Below are 18,463 nucleotides of genomic sequence, written 5' to 3'. Positions count from 1 at the left end.
AAACTTAATTGCACAGGTCTGGCAACTTTGTTGTTGAGAGCTCGCACTCTGATCAACTGAGCCATCCAGCCACGCCTCCGGCAGCTCAGTGGCAGTTTGTTGCCTTCAATCCAGTTGTGGAGGACGCAGCTCATTGGCCCATGTGGGAATTGAACTGGCAACCCTGCTGTTCAGAGCTCAAGCTCTAACCAACTGAGCCATCCGGCCACCTCCTATTAATTTTTCAAAAGAAAGAAAAGCAAATTGAAAAAGATGATATAGTACCATTTATGTGTATATTGATAGCTTAGGAAAAATCCTATATATTTTATGGGTACATAAATACATAGGAATAGTATGAAAATGTACTTGCAAGTGATAAACTCATGTTGGATGTTCAAGTACCATGGAATGGTGAGGAGTACACAGGCACCTTTAGCTGTGTCTGTTGTTTGTAATCATAAGATACATGGAGCAAACTTGACATTAAATACCTGAGTGTTTGTTTTATTAATCTTTATCTCCATTGTAGTTTTCATTATTTCATTAAAAGAGAGTTACTTTAAATTTTATGCAGTTCTACGTGTGAAGATTGATAGTATCAATTTACTAAAGTATTTTATTTTAGGGTGTTCCAATACAGTTATTTGTTTACTGGCTCAAAACTCCCTCACAGAGAGTGAGTGCCTTGTAAGCTGGTGTATTGTCATGCGCCAAGAGCCATGAATTGTTGGCAAAAACCTGAGGTCATCTAACTTTCATGCAGCCTTTTCAGCACTTCCAAATAGTAAACTTGGTGAACTGTTTGTCCAGTTGGTACAAATTCCTAATGAATAATCCCTCTGATATAAAAAAAGTTAGTGATATTGTTGCAACAAGTTCGTGAACTTAATTGTCAGATCTCGTATTCTCTGTAGAAAAATCCCAAAGAATCAAACAAAAACTGGGACTATTAAGCAAATATAACAAGTTTGTAAAATACAAGGTTAATACACAAAAGTCAATTGCTTTCCTCTGTCCTAGCAATGACCAACTGGAATGTGAAATTAAAAACACAATACCATTTACATCAGCACTCAAAACCTAAAATACTTAGGTATAAATCTAACAAATTATGTGTAAGTTCTACAGGAGGAAATCTTTGATGGAAGCAATCAAAGAATATTTAAATACATGGAGAGAGATTCATGTTCAAGGATAGGAAGACTCAATATTGTCAAGATGTCAGTCTTTCTAACTTGATCTACAAATTCAATACATTGTCAATTAAAATCACAGAAAGTTGTTTTGTGGCTATTGACAATTGTATCCTCAAGTTTATATGGAGGGGCAAAAGGTAGAGAGTAGCCAACACAGTGTTGAACAAGAACAAAGTCAGAAGACTGACACTACCCAACTTCAAAACTTATTGTTAGTCTATAGTCATCACAATAGTACAGAAGAAATGAAAGAGTAAGCAAGCAGATAAGAAGAATGGGTAGTCTTTTCACCAAACAGTCCTGAAACAACTGGACATCCATATTAAACAAATAAATCCAGACACCAGATATGATACCTTTTAAAAACATTAAGTCAAAATGGGTCAAAACTATACAACTCCTAGATAATAACATAGGAGTAAATCTAGGTGAATTTGGATTTGGCAGTGAGATTTTTTAGATACAACACCAAAATCATGATCGATGACCAAAAATAAGTAAATCAGACTTCATTAAAATTAAAAAACTTCTGTTCTGTAAAAGACACTGTTAGGAAGATGAAATGGCAGGCCACAGACTGGGAGGAAAAGTTTGCAAAACACATCTCTGATAAAGAATTTGTCTTCAAAATATGCAAAGAACTCTTAAAACTCAACAATAAGGAAAAAAACAACCCAATTAAAGATTGAGCAAAAGGTCTGAACAAACACCTCAACAAAGAAGATACACAGGTGACAAATATGAATATGAAAAAATGATCAACAAAATATGTCATCATGGAATTAAAACAAGAAACTACTAATATACATTTATTAGAATTACCAAAATCCAAAACACTGTCAAACACCAAATGCTGTCAAGAATGTGGAGAAATTGGAACTCTCATTCATCAGTAGTGGGAACAAAAAATGGCACAGCCACCTTAGAAGACAGTTTGGTCATTTCTTATAAAATTAAACATACTCTTACCATACAGTCCAACGATTGCACTCTCTGGTATTTACCCAAAGAAGGCTAAAATTTTGTCCACACAAAAACTTGCATGTGAATGTTTATGTCAGCTTTATTCATAATTGCCAGAACTTGGAAGCAACCAAGATGCCCTTCAGTAAGTGAATGGATAAACAAACTGTAATACATCCAGACAACAGAATGATATTCAGTGATAAAAAGAAGTGAGCTATGAAGCCACAAACAGCACAGAAGAAAGTTAATTGTATATTACTAAGTGAAAGAAGCCAACCTGAATGATTACAACCTGTATGAAGCCAACCTGTATGACTGCAACTCTAGTATGACGTTTAAGAAAAGCAAACCTATAGAGACAGTAAAAAGTTTAATGGTTGCTAGATATTTGGAGGAAGAAGAGAGAGATAAATAGGTGGAGCATAGGGGATTTTTTAGGGCACTTAAACTATTCTATGTGATACCATAATGGTGGATTCAAGTTTTTATGTACAACACAAAGTTTTTATGTGAATGTACAACACAAAGAATGAGCAGCCAATGTAATCTATGGACTTTAGATAATGCATCAGTACTGATTCCTCAATGGTAACAAATGTGCCACACTAATGCGAGATGTTAAGGAGGGAATGTTGGGTGGGGATGGAGAGCGTAGATGAGAATGTTCTATATTTCCTGCTTAATTTTTCTATAAACCTAAAACTCCTCTAAAAAATAGTCTATTAATTTTTTTATTGTGCAATACTGGGGAACAGTGTGTTTCTCCAGGGCCCATCAGCTCCAAGTCATTGTCCTTCAGTCTAGTTGTGGAGGGTGCAGCTCAGCTCCAAGTCCAGTCGCCATTTTCAATCTTAGTTTAAGGGGGCGCAGCCCACCATCCCATGGGGGAATTGAACCGGCAACCTTGTTGAGAGTTCACACTCTAACCAGCTGAGCCATCCAGCTGCCCCTCCATCAGCTCAGTGGCAGCTCGTTGCCTTCAATCTAGTTGTGGAGGGCATAGCTCACTGGCCCATGTGGGAATCGAACTGGCAACCCTGCTGCTCAGAGCTCACGCTCTAACCAACTGAGCCATCTGACCATCCCCTAATAATTTTAAATCATAAGATACATAGAGCAAACTTGACATTAAATACCTGAGTGTTTGTTTTATTAATTTCTATTCTACATTGTATTTTTAATTATTTCATTAAAAGAGAATTACTTTAAATGTTACTCAGTTTTAAGTGTGATGATTGATAGTATCAATTTACTAAAATATTTTATTTTTTAAGTTATAGTTTACTGTCCAACATGTAATAGGGCGGTACAATAAATTTACCTAAGCAGTTACCTACAATGAAAATTCCTTTCTTAAATGTACAGGGAAAGATATCTAAAACATTTTTCTTTGAATTCAGAAAAGGAACTGAAAAAGGTTCAATGGAAAAGATCAAATCTCCTGAGCTAAATTTCCCTTGAAATTAGACTCTTTAGAAAACTATTCAATTCACTACTACATTTATAGATGAGAAGGAACAATAGTTTTTCTAAGGGAAACACTTACCTTTTTTAAAATTACCAAATCCACATTTTTTTCCTAATTCCATGCAACATAAATTTATGAAAAATTTTATCTAATTTTATGTTTATGGAATACTTATTTTTGCTCTGAAGACAAAATCCACTTACTCTATATTTAATTTAGTCTATTGGCATAGATGTGAATGCATTAAAAATGTTATATTTTGGCAAAAAAAAAGAGGAAAATTAAATTTCATAAATATATGTGCTTATTTCTATATGTATCTATATCAATTTACCAATAAATACAATAGTAAAATATAAAATTAACATCTTTAATGCATATTGAATATACTAAATTAAGTAAAAGCCACAAATACAGGACACAAAATAGTTTTTTACCGACTACTCCTCAGTTAGGAACATAATATTTTATTCTTAGGAAAACTACATAGATTAAAAATTGATTCTGACTCTGGAGAATAATATTGCCACCTAACCCATACAATAAATATCTGTGTGGTTCAACACATTAGAACAATTAGGCTTGAAAAAAACCTGATATACCATAAAATGTTGTAATTATATTTGTATTACAGGTGATAGTGAAAGAACCCAGTATCTGTAGATTCTTTCTAATCATTGCTTCTTAGATGTGCTTAGTGCAGAGAAAATTTAAGATTGTATAACATGAAATTTCATAAGCAGATATAATAATAAAAACGTGAGAGCTATAGATCAGAGCACATCTCACTTTTAGAGATAAAATTACTTTGTATTTTCAAGTACGGAATGACATTTACTATGGTATAATAAATAAGATACTAAAATGTATGTATATTCTCCATTAGTTCTCCTTTCAATAATAATATGACATAACTGGTCAAAGGAAGTTTTTTGTATTATAGTTGAAGATTAGTCAAAAATATCAGCTCTCTCCCAAATCTACTAAAATGCTAGAAAAATATAAATGTTGGCTGCCTAAATGATCCCAACCCCAAAAACAGGGTTTAAATTCTCCCCCTAAATCAAGGACATCTTACTCAAGGCATATTCTAGAAAAATAAGAGTTTTCTCAGTCCTTGAAACAATCTATGCTGAAATCTGTATACTCTACTTCCAAACCAAAATGTTGGCCTTTACTCACATTAGGGCATAGAATTCTCACCCTATGTCCATCCCAGAAAATGAGGTAAGTGCAAATCAAACTCATGATACTGCTTTCTTTAAAATCTGACCATACTTGTTATAAGCAATTTCTCACTGGCCATATCTCTTCAGGTTCTAGGATGCCACCATTTTGCTATGCCTCATGAGAGTTGTAGCAGATATTCACTGCCTTCTTTGTGATAACTGCCGTTACATGCCGGGGGCAGAAAGGGAGTGGAGGAAGTAGACGTATAATCTAAACTGGACAATCAGAGCCTCCTGCCTCCCTGTATTCAATTACATGCAGGGAATGGACATGTGAGCCAAGCAAGACCAGTCACTGTACTTTTGGGGAATTTATATAGAAACTGGAAAAGAGACTCTAAGTTGTAATCTATATGCTGTCATGCTCAATGATCTTGTATTTACATTTATGTGTTTATATTTCACAATAATCCTAAATTATAAAATCGCCAATTTGTGATTTAAAAACTACATATTAAAATATTTTTCTATCCACATTGATTAACAGGAACTAGAACTACTAATTCTACCGTGTACCATCTCACCTTTCTGTGCCATGGATCTATTGCAAATTTACTTTACTAGTTAAACAGTAGGAAATGGGATGGCTCAGGAGATCGGTGGTGGATTGTGGAGCCATTATTATCTAACATGTTTATTTGAACTCAATGTTACTATCTGATAGACATTCTGTGAATCATAGAGGTAAGTTAATAGTTTCTGCCCTTGTTTTATAGCCAGATAACCACAATGCAATCATCACCACATACACTCCTAACCCCTTCAATGATGCAGTGATAGGTGCACCGGGAATATTTCCATAGAATGTACAGTTTCAGGTGAGCGGCCCAGGATTAAATGGGCATGAAAATGAACAAACTTCTAGAAGTCCTAGAGAGAAGATGTGGCTCTGAGAAGTGAGCGATGTCCTGGATGCTCCTTATCGACATGGATTTCTAATCTTAGACATATCATTAGCTTGTTCTTTGCCTAATACAAACATGCAGAGATAAAGTGCTAATTAAATTAGGATTGCTCTAATTACCGATCACCAGGTATTCTTCAGTGAAAACTTAAGGTAGGTTTTGTGTGTGTGTGTGTGTGTGAATCTTAGTACATATTGCTTATGCATACCAAGTAACGTGTTATAATAATTCTTACTATTTGAAATAATTGTGTCCTTGAGGTTCTAACTAAGGCTGCAATTGATTCATTGATCTCTGTATTCAACCTGTGCACTGAACCAGCAATAACACCAGTACTTCAAACACAAAGATAGATATTGTATCCAAGTGGGAACACACTGTCAGCACTGAAGACTGTGGTTCATAGCCTATTTGACAGCTAGAAACTTTTCTGACAATATATAGCTAACCTCTAATTTAGGGGGATTTAAGATGCTGGTGTTCCAAACATTAAGACATCACAGAACTAGCCTTGGAAATTAGATAGCAGAGGAAAGGCAGAAAGACAGGCAATTATAACCTCCATAAGCCTCTGATATAGAATGACAGTGGAAAGGTGGCTGAAGAAAAATTGACTGAATATTTTGAAGTAAAGCAAATAGTATGAGGAGAGTTAATTTTTCTAACCCTAGCAAAGATCCTTAGGCTCCTTTCCTTACCACACTGCTTGGTATTAGTCCTTCTTTAGACTCTATTAACATCTAGCTTCCCTCTGCTGATGTAACTTTTTAAAAACCCATTTGCAGTGTGTATACTGCATTGGCTTAATATAAATGCATAAAGAATAAATAAAATATTTTATTTTTCTTTGAAAAAACTGTAAGTAATCTTACTGTACATGTCATGACCTTATATTCTGGACACTAAAGAAAAACTGAGTGAAAAGATATTCTCTAACTCATCACCTCTAGAATTCATTTTACTCTTCTTACAGTAGTAGTTTGATATCTGTCCACTTGTCTTTGGAGGCTGGTAGAGGGGTTAAGTAATATGGACCATTTTGTACATATTGCATTATGGGATAAAACTATCAATTTGTAGTACACAGAGTATACATATGATACATATGTAGTACACATACATGTACGTTTATATAAGTGTGTGTCTCATAAGTGGATGAAATTACACACATACAAACACACACAGACACACACACAGAAACACACACACACACACACACACACACACACATACCTTGGCACTCTTTACAATCACTATAGGCTAAAATCTACACTAAATCTACACTACACTAAAGTCCAAGAAATTTAAGTAACGTGCAGTGTTTATCTAAAAAGTCAACTATACTAACTTAAATTTAATCAACACTTTCCACTCCTCCTTCAAATTTATCTTTCAGGGTTCAATAGGTGGGAAAAAAGAGTAAATATTAGTTTTCAAAATCCTGTTTTGAATTAACCTCTACAATATTAAACTGTATTTAAGGATATATGTTTAATAATTTGTGTGTACAGAAGTATATGCTGTGTCCAAAACTTTATAATAGGCATATGAGTTCTGACAATCGAGTTCGCAAACTCATCTTAGAAAAACTGCGATAATTTTCATACCTCATTGCTGAATATCCCTATGGTCACCTTCGAAGTGCTCCCCTTGGGAAGCTATGCACTGACACCCGTGCCTAGTCCACCCTTCAAAGCAATTTTGGAACTCTTCTTCTGGAATGGCCATCAGAGCTGTCCTCATATTATCCTTGATGTCCTGAATGTCATCAAAATGTCTTCCTTTCAATATTCCCTTTATCTTCCGGTAAAGAAAGAAGTCATTGGGGGAGAGATTAAGTGAGTAGGGAGGGTGCTCCAATACAGTTATTAGTTTACTGGCTAAAAACTCCCTCACAGACAGTGCCGTGTGAGCTGTCATCACGGGTGCATTGTCGTGATGCAAGAGCCATGAATTGTTGACAAAAAGTTCAGGTCATCTAACTTTTTCATGCAGCCTTTTCAGCACTTGCAACTAGTAAACTTGGTTAATTGCTTGTCCAGATGGTACAAATTCATAATGAATAATCCCTCTGATATCAAAAATAGTTAGCAACATTGTTTTGACTCTTGATTTGGAGTGACGGAATTTTTTTGGTTGTGGAGAATTGGTTGACTTCCATTGTGAACTTTGACGCTTTGTTTCAGGGTCGTATTGGTACACCCATGTTTCATCATCAGTGATAATATGCCCAATATATCAGCTTGCCTCTCCAAAAGTTCTTGGCTCACTTCAACTCTCCTTTTCTTTTGTTCATCGGTGAGCTTCTTCGGGACCATTTTTGCACACACATTTCTAATGCCAAGATTTTTGGTTAAGATTTTCCTAACTGTTTCTCCATCAATGCTTATTTGCTCAACTATGCTTCTTTATAGTCTGCAATGATTGTCATGTACAATTCAATGAAATTTTGCAATGTTTTCATCAGTTCTGCTCATTACTGGCTGCCGTGACCTCTCTTCATCAGTGACACATTCTCTCCCCTCAGAAAAACATTTAACCCATTTGTACTCTGCCATTTTCTTGATGGCATTATCCCCATAAACTTGGACTAAGATGTCCCTGATTTCATTTCCACTCTTGCCAAGTTTAACAAGAATGTTAATGTTTGTTTGTGCTCTAATTCAAGCTCAGACATTCAAGCACACAAAAACATGCAAGAACACAATGAACATCACTCAGCAAGACACCGTCACACATCCACATGAACAATGGGATAAGTGTGTTTGAAAGGAGAGAGAGTATTTTGAGGGGAATTAATGTCAATGTGTCTTTCACTGTAATAATATTTTTTTATTTAAACGTTCACCGTATCTTTTGATTGCATCTCGTATGCTGTGTTTCCTTCTCTTCTGCAGTCAACATCAATATCTCATGAGTGTTTTCCAAGTATATGTATCAAATCATTGATCACTTTATGTTTCTGTTTTTCCCATAGTTAGATTACAGGGGTATTACTTTTACAAAAACTAATTTTTTAATGAAAATTCAACTATACTAACTTAAAGTTAACTATCCGGCAGAGGGAGAGTATAAGTCAGATTTGATAGGCATTTTGGAGGCAAAAGGGGCAACAGTGGTGCCATATCAAACATGGGTACTAGGAGACTAGGAGTTCCACAGGACTTCCAAGGATTCTGCTTTCGGTGAGTAAAACCATCAGGGAATTCAGGAGAAAATAGGTGGTGTAGTGAGGCAGATGGGATGGAAGAAATGGAGAGAAGGATGAACATGAAGTGCCCAAAGAACTTTTATGAGAAGATATCCAACTGGATACAGGGGTCCCCCCTTATCCATGGTTTCACTTGCACAGTTTCAGTTACCTGTGGTCAATCACAGTCTGAAAATATTAAATGGAAAATTCTAGAAATAAGCAATTCGTAAGTTTCAAATTGTACACTGTTCTGAGTAGAGTGATGAAATCTCATGTCACCCCTCTCTGTCGTGCCCAGAACTTGAATAATCCCTTTTTCCAGCGTATCCACAGTGTATACACCACCTGCTCATTAGTCCCTTAGTAACTGTCTCAGTTATCAGACAGACTGTCAGGATATTGCAGTGCTTGTGTTTAAGTAATCCTTTTACATAGTAATGGCCCCAAAGCACAAAAGTAGTAATGCTGGCAATTCAAATATGCCCAACAGAAGCCTTAAGTGTTTTCTTTAAGTAAAAATGTTAAACTTCTCAACTTACTAAAACATTTTATAGTCTCACATCATCACATGAAAAAGAAAGGTGAGTACAGTACAATAAGATATTTTGAGAGAGAGACCACGTTCACATAACTTTTATTACAGTATATTGTTATAATCGTTTTATTTTAGTATTAGTTATTGATATTATTTTGTTACTGTGCATAACTTATAAATTAAACTTTATCATAGTTGCTCATGTAAAGGGAAAAACAGTATATAGTATATGCTTGGGTACTATCAGCAGTTTCAGGCATCCACTGGTGTTCTTGGAAAGTATCCCCTGCAGATACGGGGAGAGTACTGTATTTAGATCTGGAGCTAGGAGTAGAGTATGAAGCTAAAGATATAATTTAGAAAAACATTAAAATATATTAATTTGTATAATTTTCACCAACAGGACTATCACATGTATTTCATTATTTGAATTTTTTGTCTCTAAAGTTAAGTAATTTTACTAGGTGTTATGGACTAAATTGCATACTCCATCCTCAATTCACATGTTGAAGCTCTAACCCACAGAACCTCAGAATGTGACTGTCTTGGAGGTAGGGTCTTTAAGAAAGTAATTAAGGCTAAATGCGGTCAAGAGGGAGAGCGCCCTAATGCAACAGGATTGGTATCTTAATAAGAAGAGGAAGAGACACCATTTGCTTGCTCTCACTGGCACGTGTTCTCTTTCTCTCTCTCTCTCTCTCTCTCTCTCTCTCTCTCTCTCTCTCTCTCTCTCTCTCTCCTCTCTCTCTCTCTCTCCTCTCCTCTCTCTCTCCTCTCTCTCTCTCTCTCTCTCTCTCTCTTCTCCACAGAGAAAAGGCCACACGCCAGTGAGGGAGAGAGGCCTCACCAGAATTCACATGGATTTTAGAAATCCAGCCTCCAGAACTATGAGAAAATTAATTCCTGTTATTTAAGCCATCAGTTTGTAGCATCTTGTTATGACAGCCTTGAGCTGACTAATACAGTAGGATAAGTGTCAGGAATTATCTTTCAGGTGAAGTCTCCCAGGTTTACTGTGGGTCTTTCCAATACATGGTTTTAGGCGTTCACTTATTTCTCAGAAGCAGAAACTGAGGCAGACGGGTTAAATAACATGGCCACAGCCACACAAATAGTAAGAAGTGGAGGACAGGACATTTGGTTCCATCCTAAATCAGAAGTACTTCCTTTTAGCCTCACCAAATAAGGGTGATCGGTAATATTACAGTGAGGAAGGACTGGATATTGCTATTATAACTGCTATAGCTTCTGTATAGTTAAATTCATGCAAGTACAAAAAAACCCTGTACATTGTTCAAATAATTAAATCCATATATAAATAATATATGCATAAATAAAATAACGCTGTATATGTGTGTACTCCTTGGCAATAAGAAGGTGAGAAAAAATACAGGTTCAGTTGGAAACCTAGCTATGAAAAAGATTGCCAAGAAGAAACCATAAAATGAGAGGAGGACTGTGAATAGAGACATGGGCTGTATCCAATTCAGTAGGTAAGGAGAGGAACGGGATCCAGATAGAAGAGAAGACCAGAAGGAAGAGAGAGAGAATTGGGAGATAATTTGTGAGCGATGAGAAGAAAGTTTCTAGGGGGAAGAAGGCGTAATTTTTCTTTCTTTGTCTACCAATTGAATTGGGAAAACACATAAGGAGATGTCAGTACATGCCTTTTTGTTTGGGGGTTTGAACAGATTTAGATGATTTTTTTATCCAATTTTGGTCCAATTTTGCTGCTGCTAGATGAGTTAAGGAAGGAGTAAATGATATTGGATGAATCTCAGTCCTCAGTGTGACATGGAAGACCTCTGCAACAGCTCTGGCTTCATGACACCACACAGGGGGAGAGGAACAGTACTGCACTATTTATGGAGATATCGTGTTTCTCTGACTGCCCTTTATTATACTGCAAGTACAGTAGTTTTCACTTTCTCAAACTGGGAATAGATCCAGAGGAATGCATCTGGATAGCATTTGCCCATTACCCTCCCCAGAAAAGAATTAGTCGGCAAGGACCCTATTCATAAAAGACAAATTCCATCCATTTCTACTTGAATGTCACATCTTTATGTGGAAAAGTGTGGAGTGAGCTCCTTTTTCTACATAAAGAATGTTTTTCTGTGATTAACAGACCTCCCTCCCCCAATATGTAAGTAGACACCTCCTGACTATATACCTGAGGGAACTCAAAGAGTGCAGACATGGTGAGAGGGGTTTGAAGTGATGTTTCTGGACTGCACTGTATCCTTTCCAAAAATGAATAACATAGAAAGTACTGATTTCAAGAGAAATGCTTGCTTTTTAAACCATAGAAGAAATATAACAGGACATTTTGAACATAAAAACGTGAAAACTTGAACTCATTTTCCTGAATTAGGTGAAAGTTTTAAGAATCATTTCTGTTAACAATCTGTAGTTCCCAGGTCCCAGACTCTCAATTTGGTGTTTTACTTTACAAAATTCTAATTCCCAGAAGTGAAAAGTTAATCTTAACGAGTAATATAGTTTTAATCAGCCCATAAGGTTGATAAATTGGGTTGATTGGAATCACATCATTAGACAGTGAATTTTTGCAGATTTTTAATAGTCACTGAGGGTGCCTGAGATTTATGGTCTAGCCAGTTTATTATTTTCTTTTGCTTGAATGATCATTTTAATGTTCTGTGACATACAGTATACCTTGCCTACTGTGGAATTTGTTCAATGACAAAAGTTTTTAACATATTGTAAGTCCAGATCATTACATTTCAACTAAGGAGCAGCATAGAACTTAAATCGTATGTTTTACTTCAGGTACTTCAGGGAGATGAGGTAGTATTTTATTGGAGATACTTAGTGCAGTTCCCAGTGGTTGCTATAAGGCTCTGTCCAAAGGAGGTTCATGCTAAAGTGAATATCACTAAACAAAGCATCACCTTTAGAGAAACTGGAATTTTAAGAAATGCTTTGCCAAAATAGCATCATAGGCTATTCATGTTGTTGTCACTGCCATGTTTATTATAGACACAGCTGACTCTTTACACAGCTTCACACAACTGCAATAAACAGACATATGCCTGCACATAGAACATAGGCAAACAACCTTTACATTTCCATTCACCCAATTATGATTTACTTTATGCAATTACTATACGTACATATACTTTAAGAAAATTTTAGAGTCAAATTTTCTCCATGTCTTCCTTACCATTATTACAGCTAGGTAGAGTGGAATTCTGATCCCAGAAGGACAAGTACAATCGTCCCTTCTCACCCCCAAAGTGAGTCAGCTTTGCAAGGTACCTGTGACTACTTCTGCTTGAACAGAAATACGGAGATTTAAAGGAAATGGAAGCTATGTCACTATAAAAACCCATCTGTCAACCCCAGATATAATATTATTAGGCAGGTATATAAAGGATGATTCTTAGGATTAATTGAGACCCCAAATGTGAAAATATAATGAGAAAAATATAAAATAAGAATCATCTCATCTTTCATATGTCAGGCACCTTAAGAATCACTTTGTTTACATCAATTTATTTTTTCTCACCGTCTCCCTATCACTTTTTAGGTAGAGAAATTTAAGCTTAAAGAGGTTAAGTCACTGTGTAAGATCACTCGGTCTGTTCTTAAGTGTGACATCCAGGACTCAGTACTAGGTGCATCTGACAACAAGGCAATGATCCTCAAAGCACATTTTGTTGCCTCAAAAGTAATCACAACACCATCAAGCTTCAGAGCTGGTAGTGATATGAAGCTGTTGGTAGTTATGCTGTCCTTCCTTTTGGCCATTGAAAGCCTAATTTGATTGACAACTAATTAGTATATCATATGATTAGTTTCACTCAGACAAAAAATAAATCTGGAACCCAGGTCGATGGAAAATGGATCTTGTCTCAAGAACACTTTATAGAAGATTAAGGTGTAAACTGCCTACATCCTTGATTGACTCAAGAGGCTCCAGTACTTGAAAACTCCATGTAAAATCCTTCTATGAGTTTTTAATATTGACAAATAACATTGAAAAGTAATATTTAATCCTGTTTTACCTCAGAAGCTTCCTTTTAATAGCAACTCATCTCCTCAGTATTATTTTCATCAGACCTTCCATGAGCTGATGAAATGATCTTGTCTCTTAATCCAACTACTAACCTAGAGCCTCAGGAGAAATGCCCACAAGTTATCGGCTAATGTCTCACAGTATAATGAGCACACTCTCTGCTGCATGACTGATAAGTAAGGAATGAAGTGTTACCATTATTGTTATAAAACGTAAGGTCTTTGCGTAAAGCAATATGATTTAAATATATAACAAAAAATCCAAAACAAGTAAACAAACTTCTAACTCTCTCAGTCTCCACTAAACGAAGCAACTGGCATTTTTATTTTAAAATGTCTTGTGAGGACAGCTCATTTGCGACATAAAAAGAAATGCACATATCTGAAATTCAAATATCTGATTTCAAATAACCAGTCATAGGCCAAAAATGTTGGCGAGATCACTCACAGATGTTTCACAGAAATGGGGAGAAGAGAGGTCAACATACTGTAAATACATGTAGTTGCCCAATGCTTCTCTGGTCAATTTCTTCCTCAGCAGAATACATTTAGTGTAATAAATGTTTCATCCGGGAAGCTTTCCAGATTCATCATTAAAATAAAAAAGTAAGCACAGTTGTTCTTAGTGGATCTTTTTTCCATCACAGTATCAGTCACATCTCAGAGGCATGCTGAAATGTGTTGTGAGTACAAAAAGGTCAGAAAAGAAATGAGAATGTAAAAGAAAGAGAAATAAAAAATGAGAGGGGGATGGATTTTACAGGGAAAAGCCTTCACTTCTGGAATAAATTTCAGCTTTATGCCTCCTTGTCATCTGCTGGATGATAGCACAACATATTAGGAATAAAAATTTAATCTTGCAATTCCTTTTTTGCTTTGGCCTAGGACAAAATGATCTTGCTTTTTTCAATTTCTTTAATATTTGAGGACTGACTATCCTATCCTCCCTAGTATTGTTAGTTATTGTACCTTGTCTTGTTTGTATTGTTAGTTATTTCAAACTATTGAAGCCAGGGACCATGCCTTACATTCTATGGGTTCCTCATTGTTTTAGGTGGCTCTAGCTGCTGTTAGAAAATACCATAGACTGGGTGGTTAAGCAATAAAGGTTTGTTTTCTCAGAGTTCTGGAGGCTAGAAGCCCATGAGCAGTGTGTCAATATGGTTGGTGTCTAGTGACAGCTGTCTTCTTGTCTTGTGGATAGCCACCATCTTACTCACATGACCTCTTCTGTGGGTATTCCTGGAGAGAGAGAGAGAGAGAGAGAGAGATAGAGAGATGCAGAGATAGAGATGATAATAGAGATGATAATAGAGACAGAGATAGAGGTGATGATAGATATAGACATGGTGATAGAGATAGACATAGACATAGACATAGACATAGACATAGACATAGACATAGACATAGACATAGAGAGAAATAGTAATAGAGGCAGAGACATAGAGATAGGCAGGGAGAAAGAGAGCCTAAAAGCTCTGGGGGCTCTTCTTATAAAAGCACTAATCCCATCATGAAGGTGCCACCCACATAATCTCATCTGAACCTAATTATCTCCCAAAGGCCCCATCGCCAAATATTATCACATTATGAATTAGGATTTCAATATATGAATTTTGGAGGAACACATTCAGTCCATAACACTCATTTCACAGTTCAATACCTTGCACACTAAAAATAGTTCATAAACATTAGTTCATTGCTTGAATCAAGGAATTATTTGGCATGATTTTTATAACCAGAACTAAAAATTTTCTGTTCATTTATCAGAACTTTTTAATACCAGGATATAAGAGTCTTGAGTGTTGATAAGGGAGGGGAACTTTTGGTAAGAATTGAATTAATTAGAAGAAAGACAAATTTAATTTATTTTTTAAAAAAAGGAAACTCAAAGGGAAAGGCAGAAAAAAGCCTTATTTTACCCATCCTATTATTTTGACTAAAGAATCACAACAATCAGAAGGTCCAGAAAATTTAAATTTTTTCCCTAATTATCTGAAGCAGTGGTTTTAAAAGTGAAATGTACTCATTTAGAATACAAGATAATCTCCTGGACAGAGGAAGAAAATAGTAAAATTTTTACTTATATTTTTATCTGAAAAAAGTAAGGAAGCAATTGAACTTCTACATTAGAAGAGATGTCTTAAGGAGAGCATCCTAGTGTGTCTTTTTATAAACATTTTGGGATGTCTTGCAGTTTATGTGGGCCTGGTTTTGTCTAGTTTTCATGAAATAAAAATCTCTCCAAATAGACAAGTGGCTTTAAATAATCCCAGGTTGGGGTGGCTGGTTGGTTAAAGGACAGTGCTCTTAACAACAAGGTTGCCAGTTCGATCCCCACATGGGCCACTCTGGGCTGCGCTCTCCACAACTAGATTGAAACAACTACTTGACTTGGAGCTGATGGGTCTTGGGAAAACACCCTGAAAATAAATTAAAAGTTTAAAAAATAAATAAATAAATAAATAAATAAATAAATAAATAAATAATCCCAGGTTAAATCAGGAAAATAAAAATCATTGTATTGCAAACAAAAATTGACTCGGGGAATGAGGTCAAAATGGACTTAATTCAGGGAATGAGGTCATTACAATTCTACAGGAAGCGTTGAAAGAGTAAATTCAAGGAGCTCATCACCAATTCTCAGTTGCTGATGCAGAAAAGTATAATAGGAAGTGGTGCTACCATATAAAGGTCAGGAAGTGCAGGACTCTGTGACCAAGGTCACAGTCACCACTGCCAATGGCCATGAGAGGATGATGATGGTAAGAGGATGGCATTTGACCAGCTGTTGTCATTACTCTCAGCTGCCAAAGCCCAAGCACCTTCTACTACTGGAGAAGATTAAATGACTTGGAGAACCCTTCTACCTGAAGTGCTTTTTGTTGATAGAATCTAACCTGTATCCAGAACCCTGCTGGCAAAGGAGTCTGGGAAAAATTTTCAGACCCTACAGTACAAAGGAAAGCCCAGTAGAGAATGCTATGATTGCTGAGTGCCAATCTACAATTTCTAGCCAAGAAGAAAACACTAATAATACCAACACTAAAATACAAGATTGCAGACTTCACACTTTACTTATGGTATAAACTCTTTCAGACATACTACAAAATTGCTGTTTAAAAACATAATTGCTTGTATAAAAGCACATATATGTATATAGTAATGTGATGATATACGAGGTCTGACAATTAAGTTTGCGAACTTCTTTGCAATGATGTTGCTAACCTTTCTTGACATCAGAAGGATTATTCATTATGAATTTGTACCAACTGGACATTTAACCAAGTTTGCTACTTGGAAGTGCTGAAAAGGCTGCGTGAAAAAGTTAGACAACCTGAACTTTTCACCAACAATTCATGGCTCTTGCATCACGAAAACACACCAGCTCACATGGCACTGTCTGTGAGGGAGCTTTTAGCCAGTAAACAAATAACTGTATTGGGACACCCTCTACTCACCTGATCTGGCCCCCAATGACTTCTTTCTTTACCCGAACATAAAGGAAATATTGAAAGGAAGACATTTTGATGACATTCAGGACATCAAGGGTAATACGATGACAGCTCTGATGGCCATTCCAGAAAAAGAGTTCCAAAATTGCTCTGAAAAGTGGACTAAGTGCTGGCGTCAGTGCATAGCTTCCCAAGGGGAATACTTCGAAGGTGACTATAGTGATATTCAGCAATGAGGGATGTAGCACTTTTTGTAGGAAGTTCGCAAACTTAATTGTCCGACCTCGTATATGATACATATAAATATTCTAATTGAATATGTATGTGTGTGCATGTATATTCTAATTAGATGAAAAATGTTCTAAAAATATCCTTTAAAAAAGTGTTTTAAATATGAATTTATATACTCTATTATTAAGTATGACTTCCACCTTAAGTTACAGATTGTGATATTAGCTGATAATGATAGGAACCCGTTATGCATAACAAAACATTTAAAATGTTATATCCCAAACATAAAAACAGTGATTATGTTGTTTTAAGTGATATTTAAGTAATGCAAGCCTTGGTCTAGTATTTGCAGAATCTCACTAAGCTTAATGGTAAATATTTGGAAACCTCTGTTGAAGTTTTTAAATAAATAATGAAAGGGGAAAGAAAAGTACACATCACTGAGGAAACAATTGTTCTTTCTGTCATGGTAAAAGTATTTGAAATAATAAATAGAAAATATGACAAGAAACTAACCACATTCTTTAGTCAGTAAATACTGTTGCATGATGTATATAATACGTTTCTGAACACTTGTAAAAAATAAATATAAAAATGTATGCAGCTTGAAAGGTGTGCTATACAGTTCAATAAAAGTACAGATGCTTCTAACATGTATCATGTTATGTTTTACAATCAATGCCAATAATGAATACACACAGAAGTAATTATTTTAAGTAACTAAAGAAAAAAGGTCCTGGAAAAATGGAGTCTGAACATTAAAACTTTCATAAATGAAACAATATTTGAAGGAGAAAAATGTGTAAATATAGAGAAACTACTCTGGCAAAAATACAAATGTTGATATTATTTAAAGGTTTCTAGACTAAGTTTACAAAGATAGTACCAGATGTGAAATTATTCACAGTATCACTCACAGAGATGTTATTGCAACAAAGGGATGTAAAGTGGTATAGAGGATCAATGTGCTTCATTTAATAGAACTTGGAGCTCCAAATTACACTTTGTGAATGTACTTAATGCCACTGAATTATACACTTAAAATGGCTAAAGTGGTAAATTTTGTTATCTATATTTACCACAATAAAAAAACGTTTAGATAACTATTTTTAAGGAATTAACTTTCAAATTTTTTTCAAGTGATCTACATACAGAAGTCAGTGATAAGAGATCTGATTCTTTTTTAAAAATTACAGAATGTTAAATAATTGGCACAATACGGAGTTTGCAAACAAAATATTGGTTGAAACTTACAATTTATTTTT

Source organism: Rhinolophus ferrumequinum, chromosome 14, assembly GCF_004115265.2.
Source record: "Rhinolophus ferrumequinum isolate MPI-CBG mRhiFer1 chromosome 14, mRhiFer1_v1.p, whole genome shotgun sequence".
Classification (NCBI taxonomy): Eukaryota; Metazoa; Chordata; class Mammalia; order Chiroptera; family Rhinolophidae; genus Rhinolophus; species Rhinolophus ferrumequinum.
This window is presented reverse-complemented; position numbering follows the sequence as displayed.